The sequence below is a fragment of the Armigeres subalbatus genome, chromosome 1, assembly GCF_024139115.2.
Source record: "Armigeres subalbatus isolate Guangzhou_Male chromosome 1, GZ_Asu_2, whole genome shotgun sequence".
Taxonomy (NCBI): Eukaryota; Metazoa; Arthropoda; class Insecta; order Diptera; family Culicidae; genus Armigeres; species Armigeres subalbatus.
In genome coordinates, this window is record NC_085139.1 from 262,181,844 (window position 1) to 262,199,981 (window position 18,138).

Genomic DNA, 18,138 nt, shown 5'->3' on the forward strand with positions numbered 1-18,138 from the left:
TCAAAAAATCGAAAACGTACTCTTACCCCACGCTCACTCTCCCAACTCTACTCTATATACTAAGTGAACACAATCGTTGTTGAGATCATCGTGCAAGTCGTGATTGATTTGATTCAAACTTCAGTACAATTTGGAAATCTTTACAACCTGTGCTTTAACGCCAACCTGAAGCAAAACAATTATACTCAGAGGACATTGGTGGGTTACTGTAGTAGCTGGAGAATCATGAAATCCGTGGTTGATTCGGTAGACTATTTGATCTAAACTTGTGGACAATTTGGAGATTGTACAATTTCCCATGAACAAGTATGACAAAACTAAAATAAATACTCAAAAGCTTCCACTCAACGAAAATCGCATCCTAATTAATTGTTCCAATAATTAGTAATCGTTTTCAATCCATGTCGCGATTTCCTGGAGATAATCGCATAGCTACTCAACAACCAATATTTATTGCTGCTCCTGGCGCGATAGATGATATTGGCAAATTTAGGCTACTATAAATACTTTACTGCCAGTTTCAGTGATAAGTTAAATGAACATGCCCGAAGATTCTCAACTCGGTTTAAATTAATCTAATTATTGAAAAGATTAACCAAGTATTTCTTTTGCTTTGAGTTATGTGGGTTCTCTTTTCGCCAGCGCTTAATGGTAAAGCACTATAATCAGTATCATGAAACATTTAATTTCCTTAAACTAATTTCCATACAACATTAAAGCAGCTTGTGTTAACTTAGTTTTCATCCAATTCAGCAAATTTTTTCAGAGAACACTTAACTTAAAACATGAGAGAGGAACAAATAAGCGTTTTGAACCACTTTACCCATCCATCAAACATAACTTATTTTCGGACGCAGAGATATTCTTGATAGCAGCAATAACTACACGCTAACATTTTCCCAAGTGCCTCCCTAGCGCCATTATGGATCTACATTTAAATACTGCTGAAATGTGCACTTCAATAATAGGCTCTCAATTCCTATTCACTTGTATGGTAGTGCAATTTAATCAGTTTTGATTTGACATATATGTAGGACCAAACCCGGTACACTTTCCCCATTGTCAGCCTAAGTAAAGCTGCTTGGGGACTTACTTTTCACGTTGATGAACGGCTATTGACATGTTTGCCTGCACATGAAGATATTGCGTGAAAGGAGGAAGCGCAGAATTACCTCCGAATAGCTGTTTTAATTCAGCGAGTGAATGCATGTTCAGTCCTGGGCGTAGTCCACTGCCCCGAATAGGACCGCAAGCGCCAAATGTGACAAGGACACCAACCGTATCAACATAAGTTTCTCAAAACTATTCTGCTATTATTATATGCCATATGACACTTTATTGTACTTTTTTTGAGCATTCATTATTTTATTTATTTTACATTTACCGTTTTCCTTGCTGGCAATTTCAAAATTATCTCACAGGAAACTAAAGCCACGCTACCGGATAAAAAACAACCATAAGCTCCATGGTGCAAACTGTACAAAAACAATACAATTCATGGGAAACAATAAAAAATATTGTTTATGAATTGTATGATTTTTCGACTAATGTATTTACAATAAAATTACAATAACTTATATTTCTTCGAAAATATGTGTTGTACCTATAATAGATTTACAATATTTTTTATTGTTCGTCACATTTTTGTTTGTTGTTTTGTTTTCTTTGCATTTAACTTTTTGGAATTAACGAAAATTTGTGCTGTTTCTTGAAAAGGATACAGGTAGGAAAATCGGCAAAAAATATTATCTTTCCAATTAAATAATATGAAACATGTCATCTACCTTTCCAGAAATGTACAAGATTGTGAGGATCCTGCGTGTGGCGATCGATGCCGAGAAGGTGAAGTTGATCATCGTACGGGGCGGCTGCGCAATCCGCGAAATTCAGGACCGCAGCCGGGTGTTGGTGCAGATAGGTAAGCAGCGCAACGAGAACGGCCAGAACAATGTGTCGGTGATGAGAATCGAACATTGACCGGGCGAGAGACATGATCGACCGGATCATCTATGACGATCGCGACCGGTTGGAGGTGACCGTGATGTTATTGTCATTCGTCCAACCACCCCTCCCCAATCCTACCCAGAGCGGTAAATTGGTTCAACGTCCAACGTGTGCGATCTGAGATCCGTCGCCTAAACTCAAAGGCATAGGTTAAGAAAGAACAGTTTTAAAATTACAGCGAACGACAAAATAGGTTCGATTTAACAAACAACATACAGCTGAATAATAAGGAGGAATAAAGTTACTAATCGAAAAGATTGCAAAACCGCGATTACAAGAGTAACTTAGACCACTTGAACGAGACTGAAGAATACTTCGGACGAACGAGACTTTGCACCGGCGGGCCCCTGAAATAGCATAAATGGTAATTTTTCTTTACTCCTGGTGCTGGCGTGGTTTTCGCGCCAGCCAAGACAGTTATAAAATGGAGTGCATTGGTTGATCAAGTTGACGCAAATCTCGGAACACACGGGAGTTGAAAGCCTTCCACGGCTTCCAAGGCGAAGGCTACCGGTTGTCTTCAAGACTAGAATCGCACTTTGCTACTTTTCAATTACTATGTGCAGGTGCACGGATGTTATCTATCATTTAGTAATTTGTCTGTAACTCATTTCAGAGACTTAATTTAACAATGTGTTGTATGGTGCACTTCTAGTGTGAAGGTTTTCTACAACTCTACCTAACAGGTCGGTGATTGAGATCCACTATTGAAAAAAGTTTAAGCGCTAGTTGCAGTAACTAACATTAAATGATAACGAGGAATTTTAATGCGACTAGCGCTATAAGCTCCGTCATAAGTAAAATTCAAACAACACTGCTAGGCAGAGTTGTAGATAAACCTTTGTATTAGAAGTTGTTCATGCAACACATTTTGAAATTTAGCCTCTGGAATGAGTTCAAGACAATCTACTTAATGAACGAACACAGATTCCTAATTGACGATAACACCATTAGAGGTGCCAACAGTTCATCAGCAATTATTCTCCTTTCAGGTAACTGAATACATTTATTAAAATATTCTAGAAAGCCGCATCGTAATTGAACTACAGCAGAAACTCCAACAGATATTGTCGACAGGTTAGATTTTTACCTTCAGAAACACAACTATCGGGATCGCAAAACTCGAAAAAATGTTCGGAAATGATTCTACATATTCCGAAAATGAAAGGAACGCAAAAAGAATAAAGTGTGAGTTCAGCGGATAGAAGGAACTTCGGAAAACATAAAATTCACTGCATATCACGCGTATCCATTTAAATCGTTGAAATCCCTTTGAATCTTCAATGAATAGCTCATCCTTTCATTTTCTGTTTTTTCTTCAAAATTATCTATGTTTTGTAACACTTAAACATGCGGTTGTAACGCGCAATATGCTTCTCAATTCAACATTTCTAGACCAACATTTGAAAAGGGCGTAACAGCCAAAATTTATTTCTTCTGATTCTTTGTCAACATATATAGCTATAAATAAATAGACGAATACATTTTGGCTGTTACGTCCTTACGTTGTATAGGTCGACAAACAGAAAGTACATCATTATACGTATTATGCTCTGATACATAGTTCGGATGAAATGCATTTTTTTATTTTATAGGTATTTGAAAATTATCGTAGCAGCAAATTGATTCCGGCAAATTCCTGAATTCGGATTGAAGCAGTCAATACACCATCTTTAATGGTGTCCGATGCCTACTGCAATCGACCATGAAAAAATCTATATCGCCTCGCTAATCACACGCTGTGCTGAGGCAACTGAGTCGCAAGCTGGAATACAAGGGGCTCCATCTGATTTGTTTGGACAATAATTGCTCATGAAGGAGATATGGAACTGGACATGTTTGTTTCAGCGCCAGAGTGGAGTACACATGCGACGAGGATGACTACGAAGGAAAACAGGAAGGTGAACCAGAATTGAGCTACTCAGACCAAGAGGACAATCCAGATTTCAAGGGCACTCACGATGAAAGCAGAAAAGGGTAAGTCGAAAATGGTATTTTCTTTGCGTGTTTAGAGAGTGGACGAACAAGTCTAAAAAATCCGGAAAAGGCGGCACTTCTGCAAAATATGCCACGATATATGTAGTATTTTTCAGGATTTGTTTGCTTGGAAAAACCTGTATCGTAACCTTCGGTTTTAATTAAGTTTGTTCTTGTTTCTTTTTTTGTTTGTCCATGTTCGTAACATATTGAGAAAAAACAGAAATGTTTCACATGTATGCTACTTTTGGTCGGGGCAAGTGAATTGAATAACTCATACTTATTCCACCTTATTCGATTCACTTGCTCTGTCAAAACATGACCATTTTACTGGAGTCAATTGTATGTTTTTGTCCCAAAAATATCCTTTCGATGCTAAAACTCACTCACGTTTCTATCGTTCATAGGTCGGTGTGTGTATCCGGGAATCAGCCATAAAAAGGAAAATGGGACGAAGACGCCTGAATCTACAGTACTTCATGCGGATATTCCTTCCGCTTTCAGCGAAAGTTACGGACGCTTTCCATAGAGTTTTGGATCAAACTGCTCGACCAAACGGTGTAGCTGCAAGAAGTTGAACTAAATTAGATAAGCAATGCATATCGAATAGCAAATAGAAAAGAGATTTGTTGAAACTACGGGAGGAAAAGAAAAATTAGGTTATATAGAATGGCGTCCGTTAGCGATCGCTAAATAACCGCAAATTTCAATGGCCAGAACGGACAATACTAATAATAGTATATTAGATTGCATTGATGGTAGGGTAATTTGATTTTTACGCGGATTATTGTTTATGTCACAAAAGAATATATTTATGCTTGTCCAAACATCCAAGAAGCGCCCTTAAACTTTTTGAACAGAACATAAGTGCATGTTTGTTTATGCGCTGTACGATCAGGATTGAAATAATTATAGAATAGTTACGAGAATATACATAACAGAAAAAGAAACTATTATCATTACTTTTAGTTATTAGTGTAATATGCTTAATTGAGGAAATAAAATTAACATTACAGTATACATCAATAATATAATCTCATTGACAATATTTAATTTACATTTATAAAGCTATAATTCTACGAGAAAAAATACATTTTATTGTTTTGCAATTAATTAACAATAAGCCTTTTTATTAGAAAACAATTGATTAACAATAAATGTAATAGTTCTGTTCAAAGAACTATAACAATATCGGAACAATAGAAATAATTGTGTTGTGTTCTAAAATGTATGAGAAAAAAGATTTTTTTACTGTTACGGTAACTAACAACCCACCTTTTTTATTGTAAGAAAAGCCTCAAAACAATAAATTCTATGGTATATCACAATATATTGTATTGTATTTTTAATGTAATATTCACAACACTTTTTATTGTAATTTTAATGTATTCTTTCGTATTGTAACAAAAAAAGTTATTGTTTTTTTATTGTACTTTTTATTCGGGTATACTTCATAATCTTCATATCCGTCGATTTGTAGCCACCCTGCATCCCACGACCTCGGTTTGTTAACCGATGACTTGGAGGCCTTTTCATTGTCGTACACGAAATCACCTGACACCTGACAAACGGTGCTACATCTGATGATATATTCTTCATTAGTAGATCGTGTGTTTCATGCTTATATAATGGGTTATGCATGCATCGTGTATTTATGTAGATCCCACCGGGCTAGGAATTCAGCTTCAGTACTCCGTCCAGTCTGTTTTACGCACAATATCGGAATTGTCCGATGTGCTCGACGTTGTCAGATATATCTGTGGGTGGTAAAGCTTTGATTAGAATTGAACTCGGATCTGTAAGAGTTAAAATAAATGAATATGTAGTTAGTATAAGGAATGACACCAATTTGGCAGTCTGATTCCCCCTCTTTATATTCCCATCATCAACTCCAAGTGGAATTCCCTATAAAAAGCTGTTACATGAAACAATGTAAGCGGAACGGCTACGGAAACGGCAAATTTTGACATAAATTATATGAACATTGTGTTTGGGGCTTAAGTATTCTACGTCTAATCCATTTCGGTCTAATCTGATATGTCTCAACAGCTTACTGTCTTTGAAGGGTAGATACTGGCCGCATTCCAATCAAGTAGTTTAATTTTTCTGAACAATCACTAGAAACCTAGCGATAATAATCATGCACTGAACCGATCGTGCACGTACATTCTACCTGAATATTCAGGTAAACTCTTGAGAATTCGAATAAGATAGACATCATGTGATGAACGTAGAGTTTACCAATATAAAGGTGACCTCTACCGAGATAAAACCATTGTCACGACCTCGGCCACGACATTAGTTTGAATCTGAGTCAGAATAGAACAAAGTCGCTGATTTTCTCAGCTGTGTTTCATTCATATTTGAATTTTTTTTTCAATTGAATGAAATAATTCTGCTGCAGTGAAGAAACGCGCATAGTTGTTATGTGAAAAACCCTCATGCTGCGTTCAATAGCGAATTCGGAAATACCCTATAGAATTCGAGCCAGGATTCAAACCCAGTTACCTTCAACGTGGGTTATCTTCTATTCGTTCTTTTTAATGGTGCGCTAATAAAGAATCCATCATAGCAATCATACAGTTTATGTCACGAGACGAGCCAGCCTAGGGCTGAAAGTCTCACCAATAAAGACAAAATAAATACAGTTTATAAAGGAAGGAGTGCCTAGTGCAAACTATTTCGAGGCGAAAATGTCCTCCTACAACAATGAAAACGCATTAATATGCCTATCGTAGTTACATACCTTTTTAACATTGAGTTTGACTAAAAGTCTGTCTGTCTGTCTGTTCTCATTCGCAAGATATTCGTATTCACTTCTCGTCAACGAGCCGAAAGGACTTATTTTGATCGTCAGGAGGAATTAAATCCGCTTCGCTTTTGATGTTTCGAACAAGACCTGCCCTTAAATAACCGTAAATAATAGCAACGGTGTGTTTAGCCACGTTTAGCTGAGACCCGGTTTTTGCTTATTTCCGGCGTATCGCTTCCGATTTTCAAACATCCGAGTCCGGCAGCCGCCGCCAGCCGCCACTTCACATTTTCTTCCAGCGACACTTTTTATTTAATTTTTACGGTTCATAATACGTGACCGGCCACCGCTTTTGGCCGCAGACGGTCACTTCGGATGTGGCACGGATTGCAAACGAATCGGTTTTCTGTGTTGTCCGAGGAATACACAGTTCGCGAAACCAAAATTAAAATATTTATTATTGAAACAAAAATATAAACAAGATTGATTTGTCAAAAAAGTCTACACTCACCATACACTTTAAAATAAATTTACCATTAATGCGAGTAAAAATACACTAGCGCCTCTGGCGGTGCTGGTCTCGTTAGCTCATCTGGGTTGCATGAATTTTAAATCGGTTCTTCGGGACTCCGACGTCCCGGTTATTAGTTCCTGGTAGAATGTTGTTACATGAACTGAATCAGTGGTGAATTTGTCCGAATGCATGGTTAATTTCACTGAACATTTGTGGTTGTTTTAAAAACATGGCGTAGTCTACAAAATAGTAATTGTTACCATGGAATTTTTTTCTGTGTATTCATTTTACGGGTAGTGATGAAAAGGTTGGTTTCATCAGTACTTGCTAAACTACGGAGGACGACGACGGTCCTTTGTAGCTTAGTAGGGAAAGCACCTGTCTAGCACCTGTACTGGTTTCGTGGGATCAATCCCCACCGAAGCATGTGGTTACCCTCCAATACCTTTCCCGAACTAAATCTATTACAAGTTGTGCATAGCATATGCATAAATCGAGTTTCAGACCTCGTTTCAGACATAGTAATTATTATGACTGGCTACTTATTCGTTTCAAACGTGTTTTGAAACTGTATTTGCTTTTTTGTTTTGGTTCTCCCTATTGTGTTGTAGTGCGTTTAGCGTCTGATGTTGGGTCTTCTATCCGGCCAACCGAGAGCGGCCCACCCTAGCACGTGTTGGGAGGAAAATTGCGAAATAGTGGACAAATCCTGCTCGTACCACCCCCAGATCAGGGAGAGACTGAGAGATAGTATCGGTCGAACGAGATCCTATTAACGCGTGGTCAGGACCGGCTAGTTCCACCCATCGAGTTTGGCGAGAGAACGAGAGATCATCCGATTCCGCTAACGAGAGATCATCCGAGGTCACGATCGTTCGAACAAAGTCTCTACGGAGCGCGCGCTGGTAGCGCAACGGCGTCAATCACGGGTTGAAAACGGTGAGGCGTCTAAGAGGAGTGACAGTCGTTATTGGTGTTACTGCCCGGCGTCGACTGAGTCCAAACCGACCACCATTCGTGACACTCAACTATATACTAGAATCCCGAGCGCAGATCGGCCAACTCGCCGGCTGTAGCAGCATCGAGCAATTAATTTCATCCTTCGAATGGTACCAGGTCAGCGTTAGTCTTAAGCCAACAATTGTAAACGAACACTACTAAAAATCCACACATATTTTTTGGCAAAAATCCATAGATTTAACTTATGATGTATATCAGCGCACACATAACCATTCTCCACGCGAATTACTAATAAAATATATATCCAAATAAACTTTATGTGTGGTCTCGAATTAGCAATTATTTAATTTATGTGTGGTTCTATATCGATTATATTAGGGTGGAGCTTTTGCTAAAAATATAATGGTGACACATCTATCTTATATAGAAATTTTTGGTAGTGAAGGGTATAGAGAAACCCAGTTTATCGTCCCGGGACTAGGAAGCTAGGAAGATGATGCGAAGTAAAACAGGCATCGCTAGAAAATGTACATAAGCCTTGTTTTTGCGTTTTGTTCGGAGAAGTGATCTTTACTCAAATAACCCGGGTGTGTTTAGTTTTTCTAGAGCTATTTTTTTTAAATTTTTAGATCGTTTCATTTTCTAAGTTTGTTTAAACTAGCTATAATTTTTCGGGTTTCTTTAGAAGGCGATACCGAGTGTTTTCGAGCGTTTGAGCCAAGCCTTACACCCGCCCTTAGGCGAGAGTCTCTGGCCGGAGTCGGAACGTGCTTCTGCAACCTTCCCTTCTGGAAGTGGCGCTTAAGTTGCAGGCGTTGTGAAACCAAACCGTCCGTTACATGGTTAGAGCGAAATGTGACAACTGAGCGCGTGCTCCAGTACGGCGAGTGTCGAATTATCGGGGCACAAACTAATAAGGGTCGATATAAAAATTTAAAAAAAATGTGTCGAATGAGCGGGGTTCTACGGTACATATAAACACCGTTCTTTTGGATTCCAAAAAAAAAACAAAACAAACAAAAATAAGTAAAATAAATTGTAAAATTTGATAACATAAATTATTGACACAATGACGACTGTGTATTTCCACATTCAAACTTTACAACCGCATATTCAATAGTCGATAATAAATAAAAAAAAAATGGATGTACATTGCAGATACAAATTAGACGATTATTCATCTCAGTGTAGTTTCCGGATTGTTCACGTTTTTCAGTATCGGGTATTCACATCAAAAAACGCTTGATTTGAAGAGAGGAGACGTCAACATCGAAGCGTTTGTTTTGCTATTCTCTCTCTTTCGCGTAACGCTCATTTCATTCACTCGCATCGCATTCATTCATTCATTCCTCACCACGACGCAACGCAACTGCTAGTCAGGCGCCTCCATCGAATCGCACACCCACCGCGTGTATCCTGCTACGTATAAAAATAACCACACCGGGTAACGGTTTTAACAAATCCAACGTGGGCCCATATGTTATCAGTCACATGCATATGACTTGAAACTAAAGATCATGGACAGGTTATGAATGTAGACAAAGAGTCGAACCCGCAAGTGACGGCATGGGCAAACCTGTTACATAATCACAAGAACAAGAGAAGAGGCAGGTGAAAATCTTGAAAATTTTCTCGAGCGTTATTTGCGCCATTTGAAGTGTTTGCGACGTCACGAATATAATTGAACGAATTTAATCCTTTCCAGGGGGAGCTTTGTGAGCTTTTGAAGTAGATATGCAAATGAGGCTTTCCTCGTTTTCTTCTCAACGGGAGGGCCTAGCGGATAGGGGGAAATATGAGCTTGAGTATGCATGCAGTTGCTTTAGTTGTAAGGAGGTAATAATACCTCTTCGCATCGCTTGTTCATCTGTGCAGCATAGCGTGCACTCGACTGATGAGGTCCCCTTATCATCGGTTTGCGGTGTACTACGGCATAGTGTATGTAGTCAGTAGTGCTAACGGTGTGATGCATTGCATATCATGAAGCACATTACTTCAAAGAGAAAATCTGCACGCGTGGGAATCTCTCGTTCGAATGCAGTCCACCAGCGTTCCTCAACGTTAGGTAGTTAACGGCTCACTTCATTACTCTTGATATTATGCTGGGCAGTAAAACACAAAAATGAGAATAATTACTAGGGGGAATGACGGCTTTCGCAGGTTTTGTTCTATTATTGTCAGGGGTTTTTTTTATGACTGATTATGCTCAAATTTGGCCTAAACATTCTTCATTTACACCCCCCTGACAAATAATAGAACAAAACCTGCTAAAGCCGTCATTTCCCCTATTACATTTTACCCGCACATATTATTATCCTCCCGCGATTACTTTGAATAGCATTGCAGAAGGGAAACTTTCATTAATGAATAACATATAGGAGAACTTTCTATCTCACTGAACATATTGGGAAATTTGGGCTTTTCCACCGGTTCGTATTCGGCTGGTCACCAATATCGGAGCGCGAGGATGGCTGGGAGACTGCGTGTACTCACTCTGATGGTCGTGCTGTGCTGTGAAAGAGGAAAAGCCATGGCATGCTATGCCCTGGGTGATTCAACCGTTGAGGTGAAATGTCACCTTGCGGTGGGTCGATGTTATGTTACTTCTAACATCTCTATTATAAGGGTACCCCATTCATACCCCACAGATTCTATACCACACACATATATTCATCTAATCGCGAATCAAAGAAATGCAGCACTAATTTCGTCGCTTCTTTTCGCTAACATACGTGCTCACTGCTGAAAAAAGTCACAAATGCAAGAAACAAATCTAATTCCTTTTCATTGCTTTGTTTTTAGTGAGATGAATATCGGAGTTATGAGATGAAGATCGGGATCAATAACCCTAGGAAAATCGGAAAATGCAACTAAAATAAATGGAGTCATTCCAGTTTGTGACAGCGTGCGCGTACGGACGTGTTTTTCTCACTCGTTCGTTATGTTTACGTTTTCGCTTCGTCGCATTGACGTTATTTTTCCCCGGACCCGTCATGGGAGATACCAATTCGGCCAATTCGGTCGCGAATAGAATGCGAAAGCGTTCATCGAAGGCGGTTGATTCCGACGAAGGAAGTGAAAAGCTTCTTTTGAGCAACAAATACTCCTCGCTCAAGGATCTGGAAATCTGCTAGGTATCACGAAAATATTAGGCGTAGGAGGAGCAAGTAATAACTACAACTAGTCCGTCTGGGTGATTAACAATTAATGATTATTTATTCATAACGAGTTCATGGCTAGCTAAGTACTTAATAACAATAATGTAGTTCTTGATGTTGCTAAGCATCGGCATCGCTTCAGAAAACACGAAAGAAGCAACAGGCGCTGTTCCACGATAAATCACCAGAGCGGAAGGGGAAGTGTCCGCCGATTTTCGTGAAAGGGGACCCGTCGGACCTTCACCCCGACTTCCGGATCGCCGACTTCCGACTTCCACTGATCGCCCGGGGCCTGAAGTGTGCGTCGAAGGTGTGAAACTAATGACCAAGGGAAGGTTTCACTTCGACCAGGTGCTGGAGTACCTGAATGGGAAACGGTTCCAGTTTTACACCCACGACGTCCCCGGCAGCAAGCACCTCAAAGTCGTGCTGCGAGGCCTCGACGACGTGGACGAAAAGGAGCTGAAGGAAACTCTGGAGGAAAGTGGTCTGAAGCCGACCAATATTTACAAAATTCGCCGGCATGACACTTCCCGGGCCTACCGTGATCAGCTGTACCTGGTACCACGGTACTACCACGCTGAAGGACCTCAACCATATCAAGGTCATAAACAGGCCACGAAGACCTGCCCGAAATGCACGGAGTTCTGGGAAATCCGCAAGAAAGCTTCCTTAAGAAATCGTCCAGCCCGAAGTCCGCCCCATTGCTAGACGAACGAACTCCCGACAATCTCGCCCCCGCGGCGGCCAATCCCCGTCCTTTCGCCGCTGCTACCGCAAAGAAGACTCGCAGCTGCTGCTGCCTCGGTCCCACCGGAAGCCAAGCCAAGCAAAGCAACATCAAGTCCGTCCACCAGACAATGGCAACCACTCCCTCCCCCAGTATTCCGCCAAGATGGAACGCTTGCTCGCTCAAGAGCAAAATCGTAGAGCTTAGCAATTTCCTTCAGGCGAAGGAGATTTACGCGGAACCTCTCATCACCGAAACCCACCTGAAGTCCGAGGTAAGTGCAACAATTCCGGGTTTTAGTCTGGTGAGGTTCGATCAAACAAGGGACGAGTAACAATCGCCTTGCGGAGCAACATCGCCTGCCGCCTGCTGCTGGACTTTAAACTGAAAACATCGGAGCCGTTGGAGTAGAAGTCACCACCTTCGTCGGAGTCGTTACGTTAATCTTGGCTTGCTGTCCCACACAAGTCAAAGTCGAGGACGGCACGTCGACCGAACTATGAAGGGATATAGTTAAGCTCTTTTGGCAGCAGGGGCAGTTCATCATCGCCGGAGACCCGAACGTAAAGCATCAACCATGAAGAGCGGAGCAGAATGGATACGTTTGCGTGCGTTTTGACCGTTTTTCCATGGCAAAACTGTCAAAACGCACGCAAACGTATCCATTCTGCACAACTCTTGAGGCAACACTGCAACGGATTCGTCTGTTCCAACGACGAGCTGGAGAGCCACTACATCATCCTGAGCCCTGACAGCCCAACCCGGTTGACACGGTCCGGGGCCCATGCAACGCTCGACATCTTCTTCACGAACATGACGAGACGTGATCGTCTCCCAGCCGGTCGTCTTCGAGGAGCTTAGCTTGGACCACTATCCGGTGGTGGCGGATGTTGGAACTTCGGTGAATCGGGACGAGTTAATTCGGCGTAACTATCACTAAGTCGACTGGGGTCGGTTCAACGGTGCATGGACGAGAAACGTCACTCGCAAGCAGTGGACCACAGAAATAGTGATTTTTTCAATAAGATCCGCGCTCTCCCAGACTGTGCTAAGCCGTTCTTTGATCCCACTAGCCAACAATTACTCTATGGATCGCTCGATAACTCCTACGAAGAAGGCAGCCAGAAAAGGTCGCCAATTTGTCAGCTCACACAATCTTGGACAGAAATTCACCAGTCCACAAGAAGCAGCCGTCAGCAAGCTTGCGAACATCATCCATCGGACTTCAAACGACTTCTCGAAGAAATTGGAGATCACAGCTGATGAAATGACGGTCTATATAAAATCATCACAAAACATGAAGGCCCAATGCTGCGACAGCATTCTAAATCTCGATTTTTTGAGCACCTTACGCTGATTTCTAATCAGTATCTGCGATTCAGCAACTTTCCATCGTCCTGGAGGTTTGCGAAAGTCATTCCCAACCGGAAGCCTGGGAAGGATTCTTCCTCTCCAAAAAGATATTGTCACATAAGCCTTCTCTCAACAGCTTGGATAACTGTTTGAAACATAATTTACCGTCTACTCGAGTATGCCGAACAACATAACATCTTGCGCGAGGAGCAGTTTGGTTTCCGACGTGGTTGATCAAGTGTAAGTTAGTTAGTGTAAGACCCGAGTAACCAACGTCCTAAGATGGAACAAGCATGTCTCTCACACATCCGCCAGACTAAAATAAATACTCTCCCTAAACAATTAGAAAATTCCCATAAAAAAAAGAAAATTGCCAATAAAGAAACCAGGGTATGAGCAATAAATAAATATAAAATTTCCACAAATAAAACAAAATTTCCATGAACAATTAAAATTTTTCCACAAAACAAAAATAAATAAGCACTTTTAAAGGCAAAAATAGCAATTATAAAAGAAGAATTTTCCATAAAAAAAATTAAATGTTCCACAAAAAAAATGCAAAATTTCCATAAATAAATCAATATTAGCAATAAAAAATTAAAAAATTTTCCACAAAATAAATATATTTTTTCCATAAAAAATATTTTTTTCCACAAAATGATCAATAAAGAGCAAAAATTTCCATAAAGAAATATAAAAAAAGCAATCAATGTGTGCTTTTTTTCCATAGATGACCCCTTCTTTAAAAGCGTTTAAAGTTCATGTAAAATTTCATCAGCTTTATTGCTTTCTTGTATTTTTTATGGAAATTTTCTTATTTTTTTATTGCTCTTTATTGATTATTTTGTGGAAATTTTTTAATTTTTTATTGAAAAAAAAATATTTATTTTGTTGAAAATTTAGCAATTGTTTATTGCTAATATTGATTAATTTATAGAAATTTTGTGTTTTTTTCGTGGAACATTTTCATTTCTTTATGGAAAATTCTTCCTTTATAATTGCTATTTTTGCTTTTAAAAGTGCTTATTTATTTTTGTTTTGTGGAAAATTCTTAATTGTTTATGGAAATTTTGTTTCTTTATTGGCAATTTCCTAATAGTTTATGGAAAATTTCTAATTTTTAATGGAAATTTTATTTTGCTGCCCATCCGCCATGGCCTTACTCAATTACTTACGATATATGGCATAATGTTCTGGTGTGCAAACTACATCGCTACAATCTTCCCAGCTACCTGGTGAAAATCATCCACAACTAGTGAGAGTTTGGTGAGAGTAAGGAACAGTTTAGAGTCCTATGCGTGCACTCTGAGCAGCCTGTGATCCGGGAGCTCATCCCCAACTAGCTAATCCAGTTTTTATTGTAAATAGTAGTTCTAATTTTTAATTTGAAAAAAAAAAAAACAGCTCCTCCTAAAGGCCATCATAAAAAATCAAATTTATTTTTTGAAAATTATTTAATAATATCTAGACCAACATTTGAAAAGGACGTAACAACCAAAATGTATTCCTTTTGATGTTTTATCCACATATAAAGCTTTATATGTAGACAAAGAATCAAAAGGAATAAATTGTGGCTGTTACGCGCTTTTCAAATGTTGGTCCAGATATTAAAAAAATGAAATCAAGCCGGCCGAACACTTTAATTGTTAAAAAATAATAATATAGGGCAGCTGTTCTCAACCTTTTTTTTCGAACTTTTGCACTAATTGAGGTAGGTACTCCATCTTGAAAGTAGGCTTCCAAGCCTCCTGAACGAATAATTCCGAGCCCTATGAAGGGAGACTTTCGCGCCTCTTGATAAGAGGCTTCTGTACTTCTTGTAGAGAAGCTTTGCATATTGAAAGGACGCTTCGGAGCAACTTGAAAGCACGCTTCCAAGCCTCTTGAAGGTACCCAACAAACAATTTAAGCTGAACCAGCTAGTTTTTTCTAGCTGAAGAAGCCTATTTGCCACGAAACAAGCTCTTCCTCAGCTTCCATTGTTTGTTGGGTAGAATTCCGAGTTTCTTGAAGGGAGGCTTTTGATCCTCTTGAAAGGAGCTTTCCGAGCTTTCAAGCCGCTTGAAAGGTGCCTTCCGAACCTTTTGACAGGAAGCTTCCGAACTTTCTTAAAATGAGGATTCCGAGCCTTTTAAAAGTAGGCTTCCGGGCCTCTTAAAATGATGCTTCCGGATCCCTTGAAAGAAGGCTTCCGGCCTCTTAAAAAAAGGTTTCCGAACCACTTGAAAAAAGACTTCCGAGCCTCTCGAAAGAAGGCTTCCAAGCCCTGTGTAAAGAGCTTTTCGAGCCGTTTCAAAAGAATCTTCCTAATCTCATGAAAGGAGCCTTCCGAGCCTTTTGAAAGAAGGCTTCTGACCCTCTTAGAAAAAGGCTTTCGAACCTCTTGGAAGGAGACTCCCAGGCCTCTTAAAACGAGGCTTCTGGGCCTCTTGAAAGCAAGCTTCCGACTGTCTTGAAAAGTGCCTTCCGAATCTCTTGGAAGGAGACTTCCGGACCTATTGAAAGCAGGCTTCCAGGCCTCTTGATAAGAGGCTTCTGAACCTCTTGTAGAAAAGCTTCCTAGCCTCTTCAATGGCAGCTCTCGAGCCACTTGAAAGGAGGCTTCCAGGTCTCTTGAAAGGAGGCTTCCAGGCCTCTTGAAAGGAGGCTTCCAGGCCTCTTGAAAGGAGGCTTCCAGGCCTCTTGAAAGGAGGCTTCCAGGCCTCTTGAAAGGAGGCTTCCAGGCCTCTTGAAAGGAGGCTTCCAGGCCTCTTGAAAGGAGGCTTCCAGGCCTCTTGAAAGGAGGCTTCCAGGCCTCTTGAAAGGAGGCTTCCAGGCCTCTTGAAAGGAGGCTTCCAGGCCTCTTGAAAGGAGGCTTCCAGGCCTCTTGAAAGGAGGCTTCCAGGCCTCTTGAAAGGAGGCTTCCAGGCCTCTTGAAAGGAGGCTTCCAGGCCTCTTGAAAGGAGGCTTCCAGGCCTCTTGAAAGGAGGCTTCCAGGCCTCTTGAAAGGAGGCTTCCAGGCCTCTTGAAAGGAGGCTTCCAGGCCTCTTGAAAGGAGGCTTCCAGGCCTCTTGAAAGGAGGCTTCCAGGCCTCTTGAAAGGAGGCTTCCAGGCCTCTTGAAAGGAGGCTTCCAGGCCTCTTGAAAGGAGGCTTCCAGGCCTCTTGAAAGGAGGCTTCCAGGCCTCTTGAAAGGAGGCTTCCAGGCCTCTTGAAAGGAGGCTTCCAGGCCTCTTGAAAGGAGGCTTCCAGGCCTCTTGAAAGGAGGCTTCCAGGCCTCTTGAAAGGAGGCTTCCAGGCCTCTTGAAAGGAGGCTTCCAGGCCTCTTGAAAGGAGGCTTCCAGGCCTCTTGAAAGGAGGCTTCCAGGCCTCTTGAAAGGAGGCTTCCAGGCCTCTTGAAAGGAGGCTTCCAGGCCTCTTGAAAGGAGGCTTCCAGGCCTCTTGAAAGGAGGCTTCCAGGCCTCTTGAAAGGAGGCTTCCAGGCCTCTTGAAAGGAGGCTTCCAGGCCTCTTGAAAGGAGGCTTCCAGGCCTCTTGAAAGGAGGCTTCCAGGCCTCTTGAAAGGAGGCTTCCAGGCCTCTTGAAAGGAGGCTTCCAGGCCTCTTGAAGGAAGGCTTCCAGGCCTCTTGAAAGGAGGCTTCCAGGCCTCTTGAAAGGAGGCTTCCAGGCCTCTTGAAAGGAGGCTTCCAGGCCTCTTGAAAGGAGGCTTCCAGGCCTCTTGAAAGGAGGCTTCCAGGCCTTTTGAAAGGAGGCTTCCAGGCCTCTTGAAAGGAGGCTTCCAGGCCTCTTGAAAGGAGGCTTCCAGGCCTCCGGGAATGGGGCCCAGGCTAATTAGCCTAGGCTTAAGCGCCATTGTTCGCTCTCTGAAACGAGCAAAATATATTAAATGCTTCTTCCCCCTATTTGTTTCCATTTGCAATTATAAAGTCAACGGAAACTGCACATGAATTTGGAATCATCAATTAGGGCCAAAATGATGGAATCTTTTCCCCTGTAATTGGTATATTTATTTATTTATTTAATCAGACTAAGGCCGAAGTGGCCTGTGCGGTATATAAGAGTCTTCTCCATTCGGCTCGGTCCATGGCTACACGTCGCCAACCACGCAGTCTACGGAGGGTCCGCAAGTCATCTTCCACCTGATCGATCCACCTTGCCCGCTGCGCACCTCGCCTTCTTGTGCCCGTCGGATCGTTGTCGAGAACCATTTTCACCGGGTTACTGTCCGACATTCTGGCTACGTGCCCGGCCCATCGCAGTCGTCCGATTTTCGCGGTGTGAACGATGGATGGTTCTCCCAACAGCTGATGCAATTCGTGGTTCATTCGCCTCCTCCACGTACCGTCCGCCATCTGCACCCCACCATAGATGGTACGCAGCACTTTCCTTTCGAAAACTCCAAGTGCGCGTTGGTCCTCCACGAGCATCGTCCAGGTCTCGTGTCCGTAGAGGACTACCGGTCTAATTAGCGTTTTGTAGATTGTCAGTTTGGTACGGCGGCGAACTCTATTCGATCGGAGCGTCTTGCGGAGTCCAAAGTACGTACGATTTCCAGCCACTATGCGTCTCCGAATTTCTCTGCTGGTGTCATTTTCGGCAGTCACCAGTGAGCCCAAGTACACAAATTCTTCTACCACCTCGATTTCGTCACCACCGATGTAAACTCGCGGTGGGTGGCTCACATTGTCTTCTCTTGAACCTCTTCCTATCATGT